The sequence below is a fragment of the Phyllobates terribilis genome, unplaced genomic scaffold (assembly GCF_046119375.1).
Source record: "Phyllobates terribilis strain yellow unplaced genomic scaffold, ASM4611937v1 Scaffold_11__3_contigs__length_659146591, whole genome shotgun sequence".
NCBI classification, from domain to species: domain Eukaryota; kingdom Metazoa; phylum Chordata; class Amphibia; order Anura; family Dendrobatidae; genus Phyllobates; species Phyllobates terribilis.
In genome coordinates, this window is record NW_027362771.1 from 114,102,607 (window position 1) to 114,129,944 (window position 27,338).

The window sequence follows — 27,338 nt, forward strand, 5'->3', positions numbered from 1 at the left end:
AACAACCTAGGTCATCATAACAGCGCATAACTAATGGCAATAATGAAACTAGACACTGAGCGCTTCAGAGAATTTTTCACAAAACTAGCTATAGTATGGTCAGAGATTGTGCCGATAGCGGTATGGCAAGGTGCGCGAGACATCACGGCCATCGAACGGACAAGGAGGGTAATAAATATTCGGATGGCAAAATTTAGAAGAGACAGAGGTGGTGTAGTGGTACGACACCGACAACTGGAAGGAGATAAAGCAGGCCTCATACGGCCCGACATTGTTCACTTAATGGATATTGTACTGGACATATTCCTGTCAGGACTCCAGGATGGAGTAGAACAAGCGTTAAGAGTGATGGGTGGGGGTCAGAGTCCTGCATACGAGTACGCAGGATCCTCCATGGCCTGGAAATAGAAAGGACATGTTGGAGAGTTACACTTGTTGGCCAACTTGCCGGAGTGGAGACCCAGGGCATGCTGCAACAAGCTGAATTATTTTAGAAATAAAATGCCTTTCTAATGGAATGAGTATAAAGAGTTAATAAAGCTGTGACCGATCCTCACCCATCCAGTTGTAAGAATTACATTATTGTATTGTTAAGGAAAGGGGGGCGGTAGGGGGGCTGAGTGTCTGGGTTTGGTTGGGGGTCCCCACAGTCTGCCTAGGCTAGATGCATTTAAAATTTTTTATTAGATACACAGGCGGTGCAGCTTGCTTCGCAGCTGGGCTACTACGCCCAAAGTATTGCCTAGGCTAGATGCAGTTAAAAATTCTACGCTGACTAGCAGACACTGAAGATTTGGAGCAGACCTCTGAGTAAACAGCTCTTCAGACTCAACCATCTGTGTTACCCCAAGCCATAGTGTATGTAGTTTCTTACAGTTAAAAGGGGGGGGGAGCGACCCAACCCACCTGGAATTGACGATGCCAACGTCACGTAAGACACAACAAGGGGACTCCGAAAAGAGTCTCCATTTTTTCCCAAAATTGTGGCACAGACACCACTTAACCCTAGAACGCATACCTGGGGCCTCGCAGGCCCGCCCTGTTAATTGTTTTCTATTTTCTGCAAGATTACTTTAGTTAGAATTTTGAAACTCTAGGTATTCTTCATGTATATAGTTGTTTGTCATTTGAGTTTGAGTTATTCCATGTTATTTGCACACGGGCCTAAAAGGCCCCAGGTATATGAAAGTGTAGATTTTTATGGTCATGCGTTCTAGGGTTAAGTGGCATCAATTGCCCCACAGTTGATTAAAACGGTTGGTGAGGTGATTTTACCAAATCCTCAAGGTTTTAGTCTCCCAAGGATAACACAGGGGTAGAAAAGTCCTTGCGAATCCATGATTTGTTCATCTTTATGAACGTGAGTCTGTCTACATTCTCAGTGGACAGACGCGTGCGCTTATCTGTCAGCACACCACCAGCAGCGCTGAACACACGTTCAGAGAGAACACTGGCTGCAGGGCATGACAAGATCTCCAAGGCGTGAGTGGCGAGCTCCGGCCATTTTTCCAGATTGGAATACCAAAATGAGCAAGGGTCCAGTGACACAGTTATGGCTTCGATGTTCACTTGGAGATACTCCTGCACCATCCTCTCTAGGCATTGACTATGTGTCAGACTTCTTGTCTCCTGTGGCCTTGCAAAGGATGGGCTAAAAAAGTGGTGAAACGATTCCACAAAATTGCTGTTACCAGCAGATACTGTGTTACTGTTACGGTTTGAGTGATGAAGACTCGACAGTCCCACGGTTGGCAAGTTAGAACTGTGAGATTCACTACGTGCACCACTGGTATTTTGTGGAAAAGCACATGTAAGATTCTGCAACAGCGTCTGCAGATACTCCTGCATGTGTCAATCCCTTTTTATGGCAGGAATTATTTCGGCAAATTTACTTTTGTACCGGGGATCTAAGAGTGTGGCAACCCAGTAGTCGGGATTACTTCGAATTCTGACAATCTGAGGGTCATGTTGCAGGTAGTGCAGCAAGAAGGCACTCATGTGTCTTGCGCATCCAGGAGGACCAAGTCCTTGTTGTGTTGGTAGCGAGGTAAGAATCATGATTCCTTCCTCTGCCCTCTCCCCCCAACCTCGCACAACAGAAATGTGATCAAGGTCTCCCTCATCTGATGAGTCTTCCATGCCCATCGCCAGTTCGTCCTCCACTTCTTCCTCGGCTCCTGCACCTTCCTCAACAGTTTGGCTGCTACCATGCGCCCTGGTTAATCCCTCTCCCCCACCCTCCCATGCCTGCCGCCTTGGTGCTGCCAACCGTCTGGACCTTGGAGATGTTATCCCTTCCGCATACGACTCCTCCTCTACTTCCTCCACCTCCTCTTGTCCCACCACCTGACTCTGAATTCTGTTTAATGTGTGCTCCAGCATGTAAATCACCGGAATAGTCATGCTGATAATGGCATCGTCGTCAGCACTAAACATCTTCGTCGCCATTTCAAAACTGTGCAGAAGGGTGTGTGACGCCCCTGAGGGTTCAGTCGCCAAGGAGTTACTGCATCTCACCCAGAGGTGTGGTATCTCACCCTCAGGTAAGGAAGGCATATGGCTCGGGACCCTAACACCTGCATCCAACACATACCCGCAGTGGGGGTAGGGCGAGATTGCTCCTAAGGGAGAGCACAGTCCCAGGTCCCTAGCTGGTGGGAGGGTCCTATGTAGTGGGTGCTTAGGGGAGCAGCTTAGCGGAGCACATGACAGGGAGAGTATAAATAGGAAGCCATCTTAGAAAGAGCAAGCCAGTCAGAGGAGGAAAAGTGACAGGAGCAGAGGCTCGGCATGAGCTTTGCTCCAGAGGTGGGCCTAGCCTGTGAGGCCCAGGACTGAAGGAGAGAAGAGAGGAGTGGGAGCAGGAAGGCTCCAGGAACCGAAGGGACCCTAGGGCTACGGGCCGTGCAGAAGGCCACCCGTACTCCTGCTGCTACCAGGAGGTAGAGGGGTCAGGCCAGATAAATGGAACCAGTCCCTCAACTAGCGGAGAAACAGCAAGGCTCAACTAGAAACCGGAGGCTGCAGCATTTCATGTACTGCAGGTAAAAGTCCACACCAGTCTCACTAAGAAGGTAGCCACATAGGACCCAGGGGTCACCCGCCAAGGCCCGAGGATACCGGATAGAAGTGTCACTGGGTGTGAGGTGCAGGGAGAAGGCCAGAGAAAGGACACACAGAAGGGGGTCCTGCTAAGTACTCCGGAGCTATCTGAGGGTGGACTGAGCCCCTCACTGAGTACGCACAGCACGACGGGTGAGATTGCTCTGGTACCTGTAATCTGGACTGCAACAACTGTGAGTAAAGATCTTGGGACTGCATCACATGGACTCTGTGTTCATTACTGACTCCCTGCACTACAACCACCATCATCCACCCACACTGCCCTGAAGCTACACTCTTCCTGTGGTGAGTAATAATACCATTGCTGCAAAACCACCAGCTTCAGAGGACTGTTCCGCAGCGGCGGCCCCTTTTCGCCCCACTCCAGAGGTGGCGTAGTCGGACATTATAAAACCCATATATACAAATTACCCTTGGATTGACCGCCCTGGATCATGGACCGGGTCACCGCCACAGTGACTACAACCCCCAGCGTCTACCGGCCCGGCTCAGGGTACCCCACGGCCCAGGGGTCGCGTCAACTTCATAGGTCCCTGATCTGAGACTACTCCTGCAGCGTGATTTGCCCCACCTCTGGATCTCGTTGGCCCAGGCTATACGTCAGAACGTATTGCACCAGGGCTTGTCGGTGCTGCCACAGTCGCTGCAACATGGTCAGAGTTGAATTCCACCGTGTCGGCACATCGCATTTCAGCCGGTGAACTGGCAGGCCAACGACTTCTGTAGAGATGTAAGTCGTTGAGCTGCGGGATGCGAACGGCGGAAGTGAGCACACGGCGACCGTGCCCTCTGCAGAAGGCCATCTAGTCCGGGATAGTGGGCTAACAATTTATGGACAACCAGGTTCAACACGTGAGCCATACAAGGCACGTGTGTGACATTGCCCCGGCGAAGGGCCGCACCCAGGTTTGCAGCATTGTCGCACACGGCCTTCCCTGGTGGCAGGTCCAGTGGAGACAACCATTCGTGAAACTGGGTCTCCCGAGCTGACCACAACTCCTCAGCTGTGTGACTCACATTTCCCAGACATTTCAAAGTAAACACTGATGCCTTGAGCCCTGCTGCCAGCATAGTAAGGAGGTGTGCAGGATTCCTTCTGCGCAGTTAGAAAGCAGGTGGCATTACCAGATAGGCTTTGGGTGCAGGTGGAGGACCGAGAGGAGGTTGAGGAGGCAGAAGCAGTGGAGGAACTTCGAGATAAAGAGGATTGACGCACAACTCGTGGGGACGGTAAGACTTGGACAGCAGCCCCTTGTCCTGCTGTCACCATAGTTACCCAGTGCCCAGTCAGCGACATGTAACGCCCCTGTCCATGCTTACTCGTCCAAGTGTCTGTGGTGAAATGCACCCTGTCACACACAGAGTTTCTCAAAGAAGCGGTGATGTTGTGTGCGACATGCTGGTGGAGCGCAGGCACACCCTTCTTTGAGAAGTAGTGCCGACTGGGCATCTGGTACTGGGGCACTGCGACAGACATAAGGTCTCGAAAATCCACTGTGTCCTCCAGGCGGAAAGGCAGCATTTCTGTAGCCAAGAGCTTGCAGATGGTGAAATTCAACCTCTTAGCTTTCTCATGGCTAGGAGGAAATGGTCTTTAACTTTTCCACATCTGAGGGACCGAGGGCTGGCTGTTGTGCTTAGACGGGGTTGAGTAGGGTGTCCCCGGCAAACTGCCGGTCTGTGAGGAAGATGCAGGCGGACATGTTAGGTTGCCTTGATCCAAAGGTGGTGCTCTCGATGTCAGAGAGCGCTCAACACCAGCAGGTGTTTCCACTTCCCAATGAACTGACGACCTGCCAATCACACTGGCTGTTGCAGGTAAAGAGGTGGCAGGTCTGCGTCCAAAAACATGTGTGACTGCTGTCCCCCCAGTCACAGAGGATGAAGAGGCCGCGGATGCACAAGATGGGGCAGACGGTGGTTGGCCCAGCCTGCTAGGCCGCATTGTAGCACAGTGAGCTTCCCACTGCAACTTATGCTTCATATCCATGTGACGGTACATGCATGAAGTACTCAAACTATGGATTTTTTGGCCTCTACTTAGCTTTTGGTGACAAATATTACAGATAACACGAGTTGGGTCATCCTTATCATTCTGAATAAATGCCCAGGCTATGCAAGGCTTAGAGCCCATGCGACCTGAAGAGCCACTACGACTTGTGGTCAGAGGCAGAGTTGTGGTTGAGGATGCAGTTGTTGACGTGCTTCCAGTACTCCGTCTCTGACCAGGAAGGCGCAACCTAACCTCGTCGTCAATAGCATCTGTGATGCCCCGCTGTGCTTGGTATCACAGATCCTAGAAGAGTGTATTGATGGAATCCTCCACAAGAGGCCCCCATAAACATTCACACATCTCCACCTTCCACCTCAGACCAGCAGAGGGAGCCCGTTAGGGATATAAATAGGGAAGGTGGAGCTAGGCAGTTCAGTTCCTCTGAAGAGTTCCTGCAGTAGAGAAGCCTAAGAGAGGTCAGTCTGCAGTGGAGCTCAGTCTAATCTAGAGAACTCAGTTAATAGCTCAGCAGTGGAGCACGAGGCTCCTGCTAGCTAGATTCAGTAAGGCATAACCGGAATCCCTGGAGAACTACAAGTCCCAGGATCGCTAAGATGCTGATACGTAACAGTGCCAGGAGACGCTTAGGCCCCGTATAGTGGGGCCCTACCACAAGGTCAGCCAGCGCAGGACAGAGACAAAGTTAGGCCTAGCTCCAGGCAGGTCAGAAACTTACTTCCGCAGAGGCAAGAAACAGAAGACCCTACACCCGCTCATTGGGGAGGATCCTGATATTCACCCTTCACCCTACAGTGCTCCGGGATGTGCCTGAATTTCCTCCAGTAAAAGGTACTGAAGTGACTACCGTGTCCGTTCCCGTTCTTGCTCTGACCCAGCTGGGTCTCGCCTGTCCTGCATTCCCCCTGCATACGCTGCCCTGAGACCTAGCTCCACCTGTGGGGAGCTATACCATCGAGCTGCCTTATCACGGGTCTCAGTGGACTGCTGCAGCGCTGGTGCTTCTCACCAGATACCACAGGTGGCGTCAAGAACTCTTATAAAATTAACAATTATCCACTCTTTTAAAGAGTGACCCCAGGGTACGGGCCAGGGAGCCGACCACCGCGACATCCCAAAGGCCAGGCAAAGGCCCAGGTACCGAGTCATCCCCATCCCCTGGGCTAGTCACATCCTCCTCCACCTCCTCCGTTGACCTCATCGACTGGCTGACTGTGGGTTGACAGTAAGTTGGATCTCCAACCTCGTCATCATCACCCTGTGTGTTATCACACCCGTCGTCCTCAAAGCCAACCTCTTCCTGCCCTGACCGAAAAGTCAAGTTGTCGCTCCAATCAGGTATTTGAGTCTCATCATTGTCTTCATCATTGTCTCCACCAACAGGAGTGACAGTTTGGGAACAAGGGTCTACATTATGCTCAGAACCTTCTTCATCTGGTCCTGGATCCGACTTATAAAGATTCTGGGCATCAGTGCAGATCATTTCCTCGTCTGGATTAACAGAAGCTCTGGAGCAGACCTCCGTTTCCCAGGCTATAGTATGAGTAAACAGCTCTGCAGACTCAACCATCTGTGTTACCCCATACTCAGACGGGCAGCTGGAGACTTGGGAGCTGTGAGGAAGCAAGTGCGATTGGGGTGACACCTCTGAGGACTGGAGTATTTGTGATGTTGAAATTGAGGTGGAGGAGAGCCCACTTGAAGGAGCACTTGATATCCACTGAAGCACCTGCTGTTTTTGTGCCTCATCTGGAATTTGTAGCGATGGGCGTGTCCGTAAGAAAGGGATCGTATCACATTGTCCACGAAAAGAAGTCGACATCTTAGTTTGGCTGGAAGATGGTCTTTCTTCTGCAGATGTTACCCCCCCCCCACCGCGGGGGGGGCTCGACCCACCAGCGGACAGGCACCAGTATTGGGAGAGGGGGGCTGGCAGTCAAGGTCCACCGCGGCTCTGGCACAAACCCGGCGACACGGAGGTGGCACGGGCAGGAACGAACTGGCCGTGTCGGCTTCTCACTTTTTGGATTTTAGAAGGGCATGACATGCCTATATCTGTGTCTCCCCCTCCTTTTACTCCTCCACCTCTTTTCTTTTCGCATGACTATATGTACTTGTCACTTTTCCATGTGTTAGTTATGTCTTCTGAGCAGTTTGTCAGCTTTTGGACACCTTTGAAGGTGTTTTCTATGTGTTTCTATGTGTTTTTGTTTGCCTGCCATTGGTTTTAACGGTGTTCGAAGGTGTTCGACGAACAGTTCGACGAACAGTTCGGCGAACACACGGGTGTTCAACGAACCGAACCGAACTCGAACACTACGGGGGTGGCTCAACACTAATCAGGAGATTTTTAAGGCAAAAAAGTGGAATATTCTGCAATGGCTGAGTCAATCATTAGTTCTCAACCTCATCGAGCATGCATTTCACATGCTTCAAACAAAACGTAAGGCAGTAAATACCTGGCAAAGCATCACAAAGGAGGAAACTCAGCAATTAGTGACATTTATGGCTTCAGGCAGACTTCAGACTGTCAGGCAATCATTGCTTGCAAAGGATTCTCTACAAAGTATTAAAAATAAACATTTTATTTGTGATAAAATTAATGTGTCCAATTACTTGTGAGCTACTGAAATGAGGAGGCTTTTTAGAAGAATCATTGCAACTCCTAAATGTTTCACAGGATATTTTTATATTTTTGTTCAACCCCTTTAATTATACCCGAAAGTCTACACTTCATTTGCACCTCAGTTGTTTCATTTTAAATCAAAAGTAGTGGCATGTAGAGCCCAAATCACAAAGATTCGGTCACTGTCCAAATATTTCTGGACCTAGCTATATATATATATATATATATACATATATATATATATATATATATATATATATATATATATATATATATATATATATATTTCCAACATTGTGTAATGCACTCTAAGTTTGCAAAAAAAAGTATAATTAGACTAAACAGTAATTTCTTTGCAGGTGCTCATAACCTCTTCACTTTGATATAAAATGTCTGAAATGATTAGGGCAGGTGCAATACATGATTACCAAAATGATCTGATACAGAACTCTCAAACTTTAGTCATAACTAAGCCACCTGCTCCGGAAGCGACAAGATAACACTGTCTACAGGTAGACTTGGTCTTAATTAACAGTTAGTTACAGTCAGAGTGATAAATGCTACCGGCTGACTTGCCAAGTCCTTTCACATTTTTTGAAAGTTAATCAATAGTTTTTGCTTTGATACTAGTCTGTACAGATTCTTTTGAGATGAAGGTCCACTCTGAATCGTCCAAGACAGCAATATCTAAATCTAAGTTACCCAGACTTATTTTCTTACACTTCTAAATTATATAAAAAATGACATATAATTAAAAAAGTAGTTATGTGTAAATGTATGGCTATGTAAGTGTGACTATTGGGTATTACATAAAACAGAAAACAGTTTTACAGCATTAGAACTGATCTCACTAGAAAATTCTCTCCATTCTTACTCCATTACAAATAATATAAAACAGGAGAAAGCGGAGTTTTACGGTATAAATATTGAAAAAGTATTTATTAATAGAAACAACATGTAGCAAGCGAATAGAAAAAACATTTAATACACAATTAAAATATACAGTGCCTACAAGTAGTATTCAACCCCCTGCAGATTTAGCTGGTTTGATAAGATGCAAATAAGTTAGAGCCTTCAAACTGCAAACGAGAGTAGGTTTTATGAACAGAAGCATAAATCTTACAAACCAAAAAGTTATGTTGCTCAGTTGAATTTTATTAAATTTTAAACATAAAAGTGTGGGTCAATTATTATCCAACCCCTATGTTTAATATTTTGTGGAATAACCCTTGTTTGCAATTACAGCTAATAATCGTCTTTTATAAGACCTGATCAGGCCGGCACAGGTCTGTGGAGTTATCTTGGCCCACTCCTCCATGCAGATCTTCTCCAAGTTATCTAGGTTCTTTGGGTGTCTCATGTGGACTTTATTCTTGAGCTCCTTCCACAAGTTTTCAATTGGGTTAAGGTCAGGAGACTGACTAGGCCACTCTAACACCTTGACTTTTTCCCTATTGAACCAGGCCTTGGTTTTCTTGGCTGTGTGCTTTGGGTCGTTGTCTTGTTGGAAGATGAATTTACGACCCATCTTAAGATCCTTGATGGAGGAGCGGAGGTTCTTGGCCAAAATCTCAAGGTAGGCCGTGCTATCCATCTTCCCATGGATGAGGACCAGATGGCCAGGCCCCTTGGCAGAAAAACAGCCCCACAGCATGATGCTGCCACCACCATGCTTGACTGTAGGGATGGTATTCTTGGGGTCGTATGCAGTGCCATCCAGTCTCCAAACGTCACGTGTGTGGTTGGCACCAAAGATCTCGATCTTGGTCTCATCAGACCATAGAACCTTGAACCAGTCTGTCTCAGAGTCCTCCAAGTGATCATGAGCAAACTGTAGACGAGCCTTGACATGACGCTTTGAAAGTAAAGGTACCTTAGGGGCTCGTCTGGAACGGAGACCATTGCGGTGGAGTACGTTACTTATGGTATTGACTGAAACCAATGTCCCCACTGCCATGAGATCTTCCCGGAGCTCCTTCCTTGTTGTCCTTGGGTTAGCCTTGACTCTTCGGACAAGCCTGGCCTCGGCACGGGAGGACACTTTCAAAGGCTGTCCTGGCCGTGGAAGGCTAACAGTAATTCCATAAGCCTTCTACTTACGGATGATGCTCCCAACAGTGGGGACAGGTAGGCCCAACTCCTTGGAAAGGGTTTTGCACCCCTTGCCAGCCTTGTGACCCTCCACGATCTTGTCTCTGATGGCCTTGGAATGCTCCTTTGTCTCTCCCATGTTGACCATGTCTGAGTGCTGTTCACAAGTTTGGGAAGGGTCTTAAATAGTCAGAAAAGGCTGGCAAAAGAGATCTTTAATCCACACATGTGAAGCTCATTATTCTTGGTGCCTGAACTACTTCTTAATACTTTAGGGGAACCAAACAGAATTCTTGTGGTTTGAGGGGTTGAATAATAAATGACACTCTGAATTAACTTTTTACGTTTAAAAAAAAAAAAATTGGCTGCAGTGCATTTCCCACTTCCAGGCTGATCTACAGTACAAATGTCACAATGCCAAGTTAATTCCGCATGTGTCAACCAGCTAAATCTGCAGGGGGTTGAATACTACTTGTAGGCACTGTATGAGTAGGACCAACAGAATACTTAGCCAGCCATCAATCAATTCATCATAAATAAGTTCCTGTATGTGTAATTAAGTAACAGATACTATGGAGGAGATCCTGGGGTAAAACTGGTAACCATATTAGTTGGTCAAATGGTGGAAATACAGTACAGACCAAAAGTCTGGACACACCTTCTCATTTAAAGATTTTTCTGTATTTTCATGACTATGAAAATTGTACATTCACACTGAAGGCATCAAAACTATGAATTAACACATGTGGAATTATATACTTAACAAAAAAGTGTGAAACAACTGAAAATATGTCTTATATTCCAGGTTCTTCAAAGTAGCCACCGTTTGCTTTGATGACTGTTTTGCACACTCTTGGCATTCTCTTGATGAGCTTCAAGAGGTAGTCACCGGAAATGGTCTTCCAACAATCTTGAAGGAGTTCCCAGAGATGCTTAGCACTTGTTGGCCCTTTTGCCTTCACTCTGCGGTCCAGCTCACCCCAAACCATCTCGATTGGGTTCAGGTCTGGTGACTGTGGAGGCCAGGTCATCTGGCGTAGCACCCCATCACTCTCCTTCTTGGTCAAATAGCCCTTACACAGCCTGGAGGCTTGTTTGGGGTCATTGTCCTGCTGAAAAATAAATGATGGTCCAACTAAACGCAAACCGGATTGAACAGCATGCCACTGCAAGATGCTGTGGTAGCCATGCTGGTTCAGTATGCGATCAATTTTGAATAAATCCCCAACATTGTCACCAGCAAAGCACCCCCACACCATCACACCTCCTCCTCCATGCTTCACGGTGGGAACCAGGCATGTAGAGTCCATCCGTTCACCTTTTCTGCGTCGCACAAAGACACGGTGGTTGGAACCAAAGATCTCAAATTTGGACTCATCAGACCAAAGCACAGATTTCCACTGGTCTAATGTCCATTCCTTGTGTTCTTTAGCCCAAACAAGTCTCTTCTGCTTGTTGCCTGTCCTTAGCAGTGGTTTCCTAGCAGCTATTTTACCATGAAGGCCTGCTGCACAGTGTCTCCTCTTAACAGTTGTTGTAGAGATGTGTCTGCTGCTAGAACTCTGTGTGGCATTGACCTGGTCTCTAATCTGAGCTGCTGTTAACCTGCGATTTCTGAGGCTGGTAAACTTATCCTCAGAAGCAGAGGTGACTCTTGGTCTTTCTTTTCTGGGGTGGTCCTCATGTGAGCCAGTTTCTTTGTAGCGCTTGATGGTTTTTGCAACTGCACTTGGGGACACTTTCAAAGTTTTCCCAATTTTTCGCACTGACTGACACATAATACAAATTCTAACGGTCTATTCAGTAGGACTATCAGCTGTGTATCCACCAGACTTCTGCACAACACAACTGATGGTCCCAACCCCATTTATAAGGCAAGAAATCCCACTTATTAAACCTGACAGGGCACACCTGTGAAGTGAAAACCATTTCCGGTGACTACCTCTTGAAGCTCATCAAGAGAATGCCAAGAGTGTGCAAAGCAGTCATCAAAGTAAAAGATGGCTACTTTGAAGAACCTAGAATATAAGACATATTTTCAGTTGTTTTACACTTTTTTGTTAAGTATATAATTCCACATGTGTTAATTCATAGTTTTGATGCCTTCAGTGTGAATGTACAATTTTCATAGTCATGAAAATACAGAAAAATCTTTAAATGAGAAGGTGTGTCCAAACTTTTGGTCTGTACTGTAAATAATGGTGATTTACTAAGCATCTTAACCATGAACCATGTACCTATATATACATATACCTATACCAGCACAGTACATGTTCAGTGACCTCCGCGACTGCGTCACCAAAAACCGACCTCTCTGTTAGCAGAAATATAGAAAAATTATAGCTCTCAAAATATGACTATGTAAAAATGTTGTTTTGCAAAGAAAACTGTTTTTTTAGTGTGTGACGACAGCCAAACATAAAAAATATATAAATCTGGTATCTCTGTAATCGTACTGATACGAAGAATAAAGTTGTCTAATCAATTATATCATATGAGGAATGGCGTAAAAAATAAATAGAACAAATTTTTCACCTGCTGTTGATTTGTTCATTCTTCTTCACAAAGATCGCAGTAAGGCTCGGTTCACATTTATCCTGCGCAAGAGCAAAATGATCCTCCTTCTCTTCCGAATCTTGCTGTGTGGCTAAGCAGTGCTGTACAGACACATATGGAGTGTTGCCACGTTCAGCAGAAAGTGTGTGACAATTTTTTTTCCCATTTTTACCCATTTCCCTGTGTGACAATGTAAAATCTGGGACGAAAACATAATGTGAATATGATCACTGCACGCTTAGATGAAGTCATTGAGAGCTGTAGTTTATAAAATAAGGTCACATATGGAGAGGTTCTGCTGTTCTGGCACCTAAGGGGCTCTGCCAATGAGACATGGCCCCCTTAAACCTTTCCAGCAAAATGTACACTACAATATGGTGCTCCTTCCCTTCTGAACTTTGCACTCTGCATCAAAAGTAGTTTTCAACCACATATGAGGTATTGGCATACTCAGGAGAAATTGCTTAACATATTTTGTGGTCCATTTTCTCATATTATCCCTTTTTAAAATTGAAAACTTAGAGCCAAAGTAACATTTTAGTAGAAAAAATGGTAATTTACCATTGACTAAGCCCAATGTTATAACATTATGTGAACCGCCTAAGGGTTAAAAATGCTCATTACACCACTAGATGAAATCCTCAAGAGGTTTAGTTTCCAAAATAGGGTCACTTGTGAAGTTTATGCTGTTTTGGCATGTCAGGAGCTTTTCAAATGTGACATGCCATCCGCAATCTGTTCCAGCCAAAATTGCGCTCCAGAATTCATTTGGCACTACTTCCCTCCCGAGCCCTGCTGTGTGCCCAAACAGTAGTTTTCCATCACATATGGGGTAATAGTCCACTCAGGACAAATTGCACAGCAAATTGTATGGTCCATTTTCTCCTGTTACCCTTGTGAAAATGAAATATGTCCGGCTAAAGCAACATTTTTGTTCGAAAAATGTATTTTTTTCATTTTCACAGCTCTACATCATAAATTTCTGTGATTCACCTGTAGGTTCAAGGTGCTCAGCACACTCCTAGATAATTTCCTTCAGGGATGTAGTTTCGAAAATGGGGTCACTTGTGGGGGGTTTCCACTGTTTAGACACATCAGGGGCTCTGCAAACGTGACATGGTGTTCGCTATCTACTGCATCCAATTTTGCGCTCCAAAAGTCAGATGCCGCTCCTACCGATATTTTCAAAAATAATTGCAAAATATTTCAACCTAAATTTACCACTAACATAAAGTACAATGTTTATGAAACAAATAATCTCAGAATCAGTGGGATACACTGAAGCGTTCCAGAGTTATTACCACATAAAGTAACACTGGTCAGAATTGTAAAATTTGGCATGGTCAGGAAGGTGAAAACAGGCTGGGGGTGAAGGGGTTAACTGGCACTGTAAAACATACATGTTTTACACAATCAACCTATCTGTAAGTTACTTTAGCTATATCTCAATCTGTGTTTTTTTATAGGAAAAAAGTATGGGGATGAAATAATTCAAGTCATTCCCTACTTTGATCCATGTTGAAATAAATAAAGTGTGCACTGTGCAGCCTTCAAATATCACTTTGCGTTTTTCTTTTACATCAATGGCTTCGTCGAGGCTTATGTCTAAAGCCCTGGAAAATGGAATTCAGTCGTGATTAGTGTTGAGCATTCCGATACTGAAATATCGGGTATCGACCGATATTCACGGTATCGGATTTCCGATACTGAGTTCCGATACTTTTAGAATATCGAATACCGAAATCGGAAGTTCCCATAATGCCTGCGCTCTGCAGTGTCTCTGAAGGATGACAAGCTGGATGGCTAAGAATAATGTAGAATGTATTACATGAAAAGCCGGCAATTCAGCAGCGGCATACAACGGTACCCGACAATTTAGAACAGAAAGAATAGAGCATCACACATAGATTAGATAGATAGAAACATGTCAGTCACATATATAAGAAGTACTGTGACAGTGTTGCTTACTGTACTTGTCATTTAGTGTTAAAATAAAGGATTTATTAAAAAAAATAATAGTGTTTTCATGCACAGTCTCTTTAAAAAAGCCGGCCGGCAATTCAGCATCCGGTACCCGACAATTTATAACAGAAAGAATAGAGCATCATGTTAGAACTCTCCTGTTAGTTTTTTTTTAGTTTGCTGGTCACATGACCATTTTTGCCTATTTAATCCGGCTCCGCCCTCCTGGTCTTGCTGGACTTCATTGTATTTACTACTCTTGAGCTAGCTTGGTGCTCTGTTGCCGTTCTCTGTTAGTTTTGCTAGGTCTTCTGACCTCTATGCTTTTTGTTGTGTGTTTGTCTTTGACTGCTACTATTTCTGCTAGGAGGTGTCCAAACTTATCCCAGTCCCTAGTTCTTGTAGGGATCCCTCCCTCACATCTATAGGTCTTCGTTCAGATTAGCCGAGGACTTTAGCGGGTCTGATCGCAGGATCAGGTTCCCCGTTACATCGTAGGGATCTAGCTTAGTTCTATTGTAGGGACAGTTCTCCTGTCTTTCCTTAGTCCCTGTAGCAGATCATAACAGTAAGTCCAGCCCTAAAAGAAAAAAAAAAAAATTTCTCTAAGGAAAGACCTCCAGTTTTCCATCATGGTCTCGGTTCAAGATTTGGCTCAACGCTTGCAGGGACTCTCTCTGGAGGTGGCCAAGCTCCAACAACACGTGAGTAGCTGTTCTGGAGCACATTTTGTGGAACCAAAGGTACGTCTGCCTGATTTATTTTTTGGCGAACAACAAGATTTTTTTTCTTTTAAAAATGCTTGTTTATTGTATTTTCGTTTGAGACCCGGATCCTCTGGTGATGAATCACAGCGCATAGGGTTCATAATGTCACTTTTGCGCAAAGATCCTCAGGGATGGGCCTTCTCTCTCCAACCTAGTGATCCGTGCTTTAGATCAGTGGGTAGTTTTTTTTCTGCTTTGGGTTTGTTGTACGATGATCCTGATCGTGTCTCATCTGTAATGTGGAAAAATATTGTTCTCACTTCCGTCGGTGGTCCGCCCAGGTGGGGTGGAACGATTCAGCTTTGAAAAGCTTGTTTCTTGCAGGGCTAGGTGAAAGGGTTAAGGATTTACTGATTGCTTATCCCACACCTGGAAACTTGCAGGAGGCAATGCAATTAGCTATACGGGTGGACAGGAGACTGCGTGCAAGGGTTAATGAGAGCAAATCCTCTGCTATGTCAGCTCCGAGTCTTGAGAGGGTCTGTGCTGACAATGGAGAGCCGATGGAGATTGGGGCGATGGCACCCCGCTCTCAGGAAAAAGATCGCAGGCTTTCTGAAGGCTTGTGCTTCTATTGTGGAAATTCTGGTCATTTTATTAAGAACTGTGTGCTTCGTTTGAAGAAAGAAAAAAAAATGGTCAGTTATGCCCGTATTGCCTGTTTAAATTTTAAGGGAGTATTCCTATCTGCCACTACTGCTGCTCAGGATGAATTAATTGAATTTCGGGTATTTGTGGATTGTGGTTCTACTCTGAATGTGATTGATGGGGGATTCTTGGAAAAACTTAGATTAGAACCTAAAACTTTGTCATCCCCTATTGCTGTGGTTTCTGTTGATGGCTCTCCCTTGAAGAGTGTTACTCATAAGGTCTGTGAATTTCCCCTCACTATTAATGGTATTCACCAAGAAAATTTGGATTTGGTGGTATTGGATAATTTGCCTTCTCCAGTAATATTGGGGTTACCCTGGTTAAAATTGCACAATCCTGTACTGGATTGGTCTACTAATGAAATTAAGTCCTGGAGCCCTAAGTGTTATGACAAGTGTTGTAACGGACGTATTGCTGCTGTGGATAAAGGGGAATTGCCTGTACCTATTCAGGATTTTTGGAGAGTTTTTTCTGAGGAGGAGTCACAAATTTTGCCTCCCCATAGAGACTATGATTATACCATTGAATTTGTCCCTGGAGCGACTCTTCCTAAAAGTCGTTTATTTAATCTTTCTATTCTTGAGAGAAAGGCTTTGGAGGAATACATACAGACAAGCTTGGCCGCCGGTCACATTAGGCCTTCCAAGTCTCCTGTGGCTGTTGGATTTTTTTTTGTAAAAAAAAAAGATGGTGGTTTACGTCCTTGTCTGGACTTTCGTGAGATTAATAAAATTACTGTACGCAATCCTTACCCACTGCCATTGATTACTGATTTATTTAACCAGTTAGTGGGGGCCAAGTGGTTCTCTAAAATTGATCTCCGGGGGGCATACAATTTGTTGCGCATGAAGGAGGGTGATGAATGGAAGACTGCTTTTAACACTCCTGTGGGTCATTTTGAGAATCTGGTTATGCCTTTTGGTCTTACCAATGCTCCAGCATTTTTTCAGAATCTTATTAATGACATCCTTAGACCTTTAATCGGCAAAAATGTGGTTGTGTATTTGGATGACATTCTGATTTATTCGCCTGATCTGGAGTCTCATTGGCAGAGCGTACGTGAGGTATTACAGTTATTAATGGACAATTCACTTTTTGCTAAGCTGGAGAAATGTGAGTTCGCTGTACAGAGAATTAGTTTTTTGGGCTACATTATCTCCAGTGAAGGTTTTGAGATGGACCCAGTTAAAGTTCAAGCTGTGCAGGAATGGCCTAGGCCTATTGGTTTGAAATCGATACAGAAGTTTTTGGGTTTCGCCAATTATTACAGAAAATTCATAAAAAATTTTTCTATTATTGTCAAACCGCTGACCGATCTCACCAGGAAAGGTGCTAATGCTGTTCAGTGGACTTCTGAGGCCATTGAAGCTTTTGTGTTTCTAAAGGAGAGGTTCACCTCTGCTCCCATCCTTATGCAGCCTGATGTGACTAAGCCGTTTTTGGTTGAGGTTGATGCTTCTTCGGTGGGGGTCGGTGCGGTGTTGTCTCAGGAAAACAAGGATGGAGTACATCCCTGTGCCTTTTTTTCAAAAAAATTTTTCTGAGACTGAACTTAATTACGATATTGGTAATCGGGAATTGCTGGCGATTAAACTCGCATTTAAACACTGGCGTCACCTCTTGGAAGGTGCTGAATTTCCCATTCAGGTTCTTCACTGATCATAAAAATCTGATCTATCTTGATGCTGCCAAGCGCTTGAATGCCCGTCAGACTAGGTGGGCACTTTTTTTCTCGCGGTTTAATTTTTCCGTTACTTACATCCCGGGTACCAAGAATGTTAAAGCGGATGCTTTGTCTCGCAGCTTTTCTCCCATGGTCGGTGTTGAGGAGGAAGAGGAGAGCATTTTACAAGAAGGTGTTGTGATTGCTGCTTTGGACTCCGTTTTGGAGGATGAGATTCTTAAAGCTCAGGAGAATGCCCCATCTAACACTCCCCATGGGAGGTTGTTTGTGCCTAGGACCTTTAGGAGAGATTTGTTTGTTGAGTGTCATGAGTCTCGGTTGGCAGGTCATCCAGGAATTTCTGAGACCAAGAGACTTGTGGGTCGCAGTTTTTGGTGGCCTGGATGGCAGAAGGAAGTCATTAAGTGGGTGCGCCAATGTACTGTGTGTGCTAGATCCAAGTCTTCGCATGCTCCTGCTGCGGGGTTGCTTTGCCCTCTGGAGGTTTCTAGTGCACCTTGGACACATCTGGCTATGGACTTTATTACTGACCTTCCCCCCTCTGAAGGTTTCACGGTCATCTGGGTGGTCGTGGACCGTTTTAGCAAGATGTGTCACTTGGTTCCCTTCATCAAACTGCCTTGCGCTAAGACACTCGCTAAGGCCTTTGTCAGGGAAATTGTCAGACTACATGGTGTTCCTACTGACGTTGTTTGTGATAGGGGACCTCAGTTCGTGGCTCGTTTTTGGCTTGCCTTTTGTGACAGGTTGGGAGTTCATTTGTCGTTTTCATCTGGATATCATCCTGAGTCTAATGGCCAGACAGAAAGGAAGAACCAGGATGTTGAGCAGTTCTTGCGTTGTTTTGTGGCAGACAATCAAGAGGGGTGGTCTGAGTTTCTGCCACTGGCTGAATTTGCTCTTAACAACCATACATCCTCTTCTGCTGGGTGTTCGCCTTTTTTTTGTTGTTCTGGGAGACATCCGTCTTTTGGGTCATTCTCCAAATTGGTTTCGGCTGTGCCTGAGGAGGAGAGTTTTTCCGGTGATTTGGAGAGAGTTTGGACGGATGTGCGTGGTAATCTTCAGGAGGCTAACAAAAAATCTAAGAGGTACTTTGATAGGAAACGGCAAGAGGTTTTGTTTGCTGTTGGTGACATGGTTTGGTTGTCCTCTAAGAATCTGCGATTGAGGATTCCTTCTAAAAAATTGGGTCCCAAGTTCGTAGGGCCCTTTAAGGTGCTTCAGATAGTTAACCAATCTGCTGTTAGGTTGGAGGTTCCTACGTCCTGGAAGATTAACCCGGTGTTTCATGTTTCTCTGTTGAAAAAAGATGATGTGTCTGATGGTGACGCCTCTGCCACTGTTCCTCCGGTGGTGGAGGACGGGGAATATGAAATTTCCCGCATCCTAAATTCTAGACGGTATAGAGGGAGTTTGCAGTATCTCGTCGCTTGGAAGGGTTTCGGACCTGAGGATAACTCATGGGTGAGGGCGGATGATGTTTCTGCTTCCAGACTTGTCAGAGCGTTTCACAGGAGGTTTCCTGGTAAGCCAGGGCCTAGGGGATCTGGAGGATCCTCTTAGAAGAGGGGGTACTGTTAGAACTCTCCTGTTAGTTTTTTTTTAGTTTGCTGGTCACAAGACCATTTTTGCCTATTGAATTCGGCTCCGCCCTCCTGGTCTTGCTGGACTTCATTGTATTTACTACTCTTGAGCTAGCTTGGTGCTCTGTTGCCGTTCTCTGTTAGTTTTGCTAGGTCTTCTGACCTCTATGCTTTTTGTTGTGTGTTTGTCTTTGACTGCTACTATTTCTGCTAGGAGGTGTCCAAACTTATCCCAGTCCCTAGTTCTTGTAGGGATCCCTCCCTCACATCTATAGGTCTTCGTTCAGACTAGCCGAGGACTTTAGCGGGTCTGATCGCAGGATCAGGTTCCCCGTTACCTCGTAGGGATCTAGTTTAATTCTATTGTAGGGAGAGTTCTCCTGTCTTTCCTTAGTCCCTGTAGCAGATCATAACACATCACACATAGATTAAATACATAGAAACATGTCAGTCACATATATAAGAAGTACAGTGATAGTGTTAATTACTGTACTTGTCATTCAGTGTTAAAATAAAGGATTTATTAAAAAAAAATTGGAGTGGGGTACCCCGTAATTTTAGTCTCTAGCGGAGGTTAAGCAGACGGCTTGGGCAGATGTTTGAAGCCTGGGAAGGGGGTAATACCCACGGAGCTTCCCAGGCTACTAATATCAGCCCCCAGCTGAATAGCTAGTCTTTACTAGCTATTAAAAGGGGGGACCCCCAAAAAAATGATGTGGGGTCCCCCCTATTTTAATAACTAGCAAAGGCTAGGCAGACAGCTGGGGGCTGATATTAATAGCCCAGGAAGGGTGCCATGAATATTGGCCCCCTCCCAGGCTACAAACACCAGCCGTCAGCCGCCCCAGAAATGGCGCATCCATAGGATGCGCCAATTCTGGCACTTAGCCTCGCTCTTCCCACTGCCCTGTAGCGGTGGCAGTGGGGTAATAGGGCTGGGGTTGATGTCAGCTTATAATGCCAGCTGACATCAAGCCCAGGTTTGTAATGGAGAGGCGTCTATAAGACACCCCCATTAGTAACCCCATAGTCAAAGTTAAAAAAAAACACAAACACCCAGAATAAAGTCCTTTAGTTGAAATAAACACACAATTCTTTATTGTTCTAAATTAAACCATACTTACCATCACGCCCATTCCAGCTGAAGCCAATGTCTTCTGCAATAAAAGTAAAATAATAAACCAACATCATCCTTACCTTTCCATGGTTCCCAGGACGGCTCCAGCTCTGCTACATTCACATGACAGGCTGGATCGCAGCCGAAAGCTGCCATCCAGCTTGCCATGCCGCAGACACTGAGAAGTGCAGGCATGGTTGCGCTCCTCAGTGTCTGGCTGTGACGGCATAAAGATAAGCTCGGCTCATCTGGATGCCGTCACAGCCAGACACTGAGGAGCGCAAGAATGCCTGCGCTTCTCAGTGTCTGTGGCATGGCAATCTGGATGGCAGCTTTCGGCTGCGATCCAGCCTGTCATGTGAATGTAGCAGATCTGGAGCCGTCCTGGGAACCATGGAAAGGTAAGGATGAGATTGGTTTATTATTTTACTTTTATTGCAGGAGATCGTTGGCTTCAGCTGGAATGGGCGTGACGGTAAGTATGGTTTAATTTAGAACATTAAAAAATTGTGTGTTTATTTCAATTAAAGGACTTTATTCTGGGTGTTGTCTTTTAAAATACTTTACTAGAAATTCATGGCGGTCATGTCTAATATTGGCGTGACCCCATGAATTTCGGACTTAGGGCCAGCTGATAATGCCAAGCTGGCCCTAACCCCTTGATTACCCAGTGAGCCACCACACCAGGGCCCTGGATGAGTTGGGTACAGCACCAGAAGATGGCGCTTCTATGAACGCGCCGTTTTCTGGGGTGGCTGCGGACTGCAATTTGCAGCGGGGGTGGGGGCCAGAAAGCTTGGGCCTCCCTGCGCTGCGGATTCCAGCCCCCAGCTGCCTAGTTGTACCTGGCTGGACACAAAAATAGGGCGAAGCCCCACGTATTTTTTTTTAATTATGTAATGAAATTGATGAAATTAAAAAAAAAAAAGGGCTTCCCTATATTGTTGTGTCCGGCCAGGTACAAATAGGCAGCTGGTGGTTGGGGGCAGCCCGTTCCTGCCTGCTGTACCTGGCTGGACACAAAAATAGGGCAAAGCCCCACGGCAATTTTTTTTTTATTATTTCATGAAATTCATGAAATAATTAAAAAAATGGCTTCTCTGTATTTTTGTTTCCAGCCAGGTACAAATAGGCATCTTGGGGTTGGGGGCAGCCCGTTCCTGCCTGCTGTTCCTGGCTGGACACAAAAATAGGGCGAAGCCCCACGTATTTTTTTTTTAATTATGTCATGAAATTGATGAAATTAAAAAAAAAAAAGGGCTTCCCTATATTGTTGTGTCCGGCCAGGTACAAATAGGCAGCTGGTGGTTGGGGGCAGCCCGTTCCTGCCTGCTGTACCTGGCTGGACACAAAAATAGGGCAAAGCCCCACGGCAATTTTTTTTTATTATTTCATGAAATTCATGAAATAATTAAAAAAATGGCTTCCCTGTATTTTTGTTTCCAGCCAGGTACAAATAGGCATCTTGGGGTTGGGGGCAGCCTGTTCCTGCCTGCTGTTCCTGGCTGGACACAAAAATATGGTGCCCTATTTTTGTGTCAAGCCAGGTACAACTAGGCAGCTGGGGGCTGGAATCCGCAGCGCAGGGAGGCAAGCGCAGGAGAATTTTCCCACACTGTCAGTGATGTGCATGAGGTGAGCCGAGTTCATTGGACATGACCTCGGCTCATCTTTATGCCGTCACAGCCAGACACTGAGGAGCGCAAGCATGCCTGCGCTTCTCAGTGTCTGCGGCATGGCAAGCTGGATGGCAGCTTTCGGCTGCGATCCAGCCTGTCATGTGAATGTAGCAAAGCTGGAGCCGCCTGGGAACCATGGAAAGGTAAGGATGATGTTGGTTTATTATTTTACTTTTATTGCAGAAGACATTGGCTTCAGCTGGAATGGGCGTGATGGTAAGTATGGTTTAATTTAGAACAATAAAGAATTGTGTGTTTATTTCAATTAAAAGACTTTATTCTGGGTGTTTGTGGTTTTTTTTAACTTTGACTATGGGGTTAGTAATGGGGGTGTCTTATAGACGCCTCTCCATTACTAACCTGGGCTTGATGTCAGCTGGCATTATAAGCTGACATCAACCCCAACCCTATTACCCTACTGCCACTGCTACAGGGCAGTGGGAAGAGCGAGGCTAAGTGCCAGAATTGGCGCATCCTATGGATGCGCCATTTCTGGGGCGGCTGACGGCTGGTGTTTGTAGCCTGGGAGGGGGCCAATATTCATGGCACCCTTCCTGGGCTATTAATATCAGCCCCCAGCTGTCTGCCTAGCCTTTGCTAGCTATTAAAATAGGGGGGAAGCCACGTCATTTTTTTTGGGGTCCCCCATTTTAATAGCTAGTAAAGACTAGCTATTCAGCTGGGGGCTGATATTAGTAGCCTGGGAAGCTCCGTGGGTATTACCCCCTTCCCAGGCTTCAAACATCTGCCCCAGCCGTCTGCTTAACCTCCGCTAGAGACTAAAATTACGGGGAACCCCACGCCAATTTTTTTTTTTATAAATCCTTTATTTTATCACTAAATGACAAGTACAGTAATCAACACTATCACTGTACTTCTTATATATGTGACTGACATGTTTCTATGCATCTAATCTATGTGTGATGCTCTATTCTTTCTATTCTAAATTGCCGGGTACCGATGCTGAATTGCCGGCCGGCTTTTTTAAAGAGACTCTGCATGAAAACACTATTATTTTTTTAATAAATCCTTTAACACTAAAGGACAAGTACAGTAAGCAACACTGTCACTGTACTTTTTATATATGTGACTGACATGTTTCTATCTATCTAATCTATGTGTGATGCTCTATTCTTTCTGTTCTAAATTGTCGGGTACTGGTGTATGCCGCTGCTGAATTGCCGGCTTTTCATGTAATACATTCTACATTATTCTTAGTTGTTTTCCTTCATGTAGAATTAACCTACAAGGAAAGAAAGGGTTTATTTTCATTCCGATATTTGTGTCCCATTGACTTGCATTGGTTTCCGGTATCGGAATCGGCGATATCCGATATTTTTCGATATCGGTCCGATCCAATCCGATCCGATATTTCCCGATATCGGAAGGTATCGCTCAACACTAGTCGTGATCTGTTAGACTGTATCTGCCAATTTGAGGTGGTCCCCACAACATAGTCAACTGCGTCTTGGAGTCCACCTCAAATAGGTGGATGCAGATGAGAATGATGTCCGATAGAGTACACAATGACTCCATCTGCATCATTACAGTCAATGGGCCCCATCAGCACATAGTCTCAAATCCAGTTTTCCAGGGCTTCAGATATAAGCCCCTAATGAGCCATTGACATGAAGGTAAAACGCGATCTGAATAAACCATGAAGCATACAATACCTATTTTCAATTCTAGATTAAAACTTAAAATGACACTCTGGGGTACAGATCTTAAATTTTTTTTTAGTTAATTTCAGGTCTTAAAGACGTATTCTAATCTCCAAGATCCTATCCCAATATGTAGTAAGTGTAAAAGTAATAGCAGATACCTCCAATTAGAAATGTAGTAGTTCTTCTGATTCGTTATGTTTCTTACTCCATATTGGCCATTGCAGTAGCTTAGGTATCCATGGTTACGACCACTCATATAGTGACAGTTAGTTAGTTGCTAGTAGTCGTAACCATGGATACCTAAGCTACTGCAATGATCTGCACATGAGGCAAGCAACATAGGTTATCAGGAGAACTATACTACATTTCTAATTGGAGGTATTTGCTAATACTATTATTATTATACCGACTCCACATTGGGATGGGATCTTGAAGATGGGAATATCCCTTTAAGTTTTAATTTGAAGTTCTAAGTAAGTGTCAGAATTTCTGTATTGTCAGAGAAAGAAACTTGTACTGAAATGGAAAATATATTGGAATGCCTTTTTTCTTCACCTTCTTCACCTAACTTTAAGGAAAATACATTTTAGTAAGCAATGGCTGAATATGAGTTTTAATGATTTGACAGAAATAGAAATTTCAACGAGGTCTTACAACTGCTGTTCATCTTACATAATCATTTGGGTCAAAGAGAATTTAAATTCTAATCATACATAGTACAGTACTATATAAAGTACATCAATCAGTCATAACATTAAAAAAGATGAAGTGAATAATTCATAATTATGCTCAAGTTGCTGCATCTGATATAGCCAGCATGTGTCCAGTATGGAGCCGGCTCTGCTCCTGATCCCGCTCCACACACGTAGACTCACTCTATGATGGATATATCTGTCTTTGGGCAATAAGGAACATCTGTAGCATGTTCTCAAAAAAAAACAATTCAGATCCATGGAGGCAACCTGCATAACTTAAAGGATCTAATGGTAACATCTCAGCATCCCAGCTTCCGATACCACAAGACACCTTCAGAGGTCGTGTGAAATCTATGTCTCATGGTGGGACATGAGGAACCTACAAAATATTACATTGGAGGTATTAATGTTATGGCTGATTGGTGTAACCACCAATTTTCATGTTCATATTTTTCTAGAGTCATCAAGAGGATTGGAGATAACAGAATTATGAATAAGAACAAAAAGTGGCAAATATGTCAGAAAGTCAAGAATATCCAACTTCTTAATGTGACTTAATTCCAGTTGTGCAGCTTCTTCATGCTCCCTGCTAATCCCTCCTGCCTTTAGTTCTACCAGGAGCTGTTCCACACTGATAGTCCTGCTTTCAGCATCAATGTTGCACAGAAAGAGTTGCTGAAAGAAATTAAACAACGTAAGTAATTTAGTAACCAAAAGCAAACCCACGGAAGCGGCGGCAGCAGCAATTCAACATGAGCTCATTGGGACATACAGATGCATCTCACAAAATTAGAATATCATTGAAACGTTAATTTATTTCAGTTCTTCAATACAAAAAGTGAAACTCATATTACAAACAGAGTGAACTATTTCAAGTTTTTATTTCTGCTAATGTTGATGATTATGGCTTACAGCCAATGAAAACACAAAAGTCATTATCTCAGAAAATTAAAATAATAAAAAAAACACCTGATAAGGCTTTCTAAGCGTTTAAAAAAGGTCCCTTCGTCTGTTTCAGTAGGCTCCACAATCATGGGGAAGACTGCTGACTTGGCAGATGTCCAGAAGGCAGTCATTGACACTCCACAAGGTCCCAGAGTTCCAATTTCAATTTTCATTTGGAAATCAAGGTCCCAGAGTCTGGAGGAAGAGTGGAGAGGCAACAATCCAAGCTGCTTGAGGTCTAGTGTGAAGTTTGAACAATCAGTGATGGTTTGGGGAGCCATGTCATCAGCTGGTGTAGGTCCACTGTATTTTATCAAGACCAAAGTCAGCGCAGCCATCTACCAGGAAATTTTAGACAACTTCATGCTTCCCTCTGCCGACAAGCTTTTTGGAGATGGGAATTTAATTCTCCAGCAGGCCTTGGCACCTGTCTACACTGCCAAACGTACCAATACCTGGTTAAAAACAACAGTATCACTGTGCTTGATTGGCCAGCAAACTCGCCTGACCTTAACCCCATAGAGAATCTATGGGGTATTGTCAAGAGGAAGATGAGAGACACCAGACCCAACAATGCAGACGAGCTGAAGGCTGCTATCAAAGCAACCTGGGCTTCCATAACACCTCAGCAGTGCCACAGGCTGATTTCCTCCATGCCACGCCGCATTGATGCAGTAATTGATGCAAAAGGAGCCCCGACCAAGTATTGAGTGAATTTACTGAACATACATTTCAGTAGGCCAACAGATTTTAAAAACATTTTTCAAGCTGTTATAAAGTATTCTAATTTATAATGAGATAATGACTTTGTATGTAGTGTATAAGAAGGGCATAGCTGAACTTGGGCGGGTGCAGAGAAGAGCGACCAAGGTTATTAAAGGAATAGATGAACTGCAGTACCAAGAAAGGTTATCAAGGGGACAGCCATGGATTGGCCTTGGTTCATGAGGGTGGACAATGTGGCGATGATAGCTCAGAAGTCTGCAGAGATTAGCTGTGGCTGTGAAAAATTATCATGGCGTCCGGAATAGAAGGAGGCGAAAAGTATGAGAATGACACCAATCAGAGAACACTTCACCTGTAAGGTACCTGGATGTAAATATTTATTTGTGATACTGCCTGCATCTAATTAGTCTTATCAGTACTATGGTTCCTGTATGGTCCGTAGTCTGATAATGGCTGGCAACTCCCAGCATCTCCTTACCATTGTTAAGGGCACACTGGAAATTGTAAGTTCATACATTTTTTGGTAGAAATCTATATGGGGCTGACCTGATATTGCAAATGATTGCTCTACTAAGCCTTGTTCTTGTAGTCAAGTACTGATGGTGGTTTTGGTGATAAATCTATGAAGTGATGATGGCTTTGATTACAATTTAACTTACTGATGATGGTTCTGGTGATGAATACATCACCAGAACCATCATCACTACATAAATTTGTCACCAGAACAACCATCAATATATGAATACATCAGGGGCAGATATATTCTTGGTGCAACCTATGCGTGCAGCCGCAAAAGGGCCCAAGAGATAAGGAGGCCTACTTCTACCTCCAAAGCAGCCACCAGCTTCTGTCATGGACAGAATAAATGGACTACAAAGGGCTCATATACTGTCTTTGCACAGGGGCCTTTTTCTGTTTGCGTTCACCACTGGAATACATCACCAGAACTACCATTAGTAAATGAATACTGCACAAGATCCACCATCAGTTTTGCAGTTCTCTCTTTAACTAAAATGGGGTCTGTTTGGTTTCCATTAGGTTATCTGTCAAGTGCTGGACACCTTAATTGAAACCAAATGGCCTTTATTATAGTTAAGCTATATTAGTTTCCATTAATACCATCCTTGGGTCTGACATTTAACATATAAGATGTCAAGGATGAATGTTGCTATATATATCTGGTATCGTGTCAATAGTCCGCAATCATGAACGATTACTATATCTAATTATATATGCAAATTGCCTCTTCAGAGAAAAAGAGGACTTGTACTCTATAGTGCCACCTATTGGAAGTAGCAATCCTACACGTCACAATCAACCCTTTAACGAGTCATGCAATATGACTTAGGATAAAAGCCAAATCAGAATCTCAATTTGCTGACACGGTATTTCGGGCTGTTGTCCCTCATCAGTGCAAAGCATGAGAACTGATTTGGCTAGGTGAGAGGCTCTGGA